Below are 332 nucleotides of genomic sequence, written 5' to 3' on the forward strand. Positions count from 1 at the left end.
AGGTCTGGGCCAAACAACAGGATTGTTACGAGATTGAGCTAAATCCACTACTTTATTAAGTCCTAATTGGATCCCTGTCATTTCCTAAGATATACAGTATCTGTGTGGTCATATTGGTGGTATAACACCAACTGGAGTCATACTTGGAATAAGCATGGGATACTGCATCAAATATCAACTGCAGTATTAAATCTCACCGTCACAAGGCTCAGTATGTCAGATACAGGTCTCTGCAGTTTTTTGGAATCTGAAAAGAAAGATTCTCTAGTACCCAATCTGGCTCAACGATTTTATTTTAGCACCAAAAGCTACACACAGGGCAAAAAGACTGA

The sequence above is a fragment of the Ammodytes marinus genome, assembly GCF_949987685.1.
Source record: "Ammodytes marinus genome assembly, chromosome: 1".
Classification (NCBI taxonomy): Eukaryota; Metazoa; Chordata; class Actinopteri; order Uranoscopiformes; family Ammodytidae; genus Ammodytes; species Ammodytes marinus.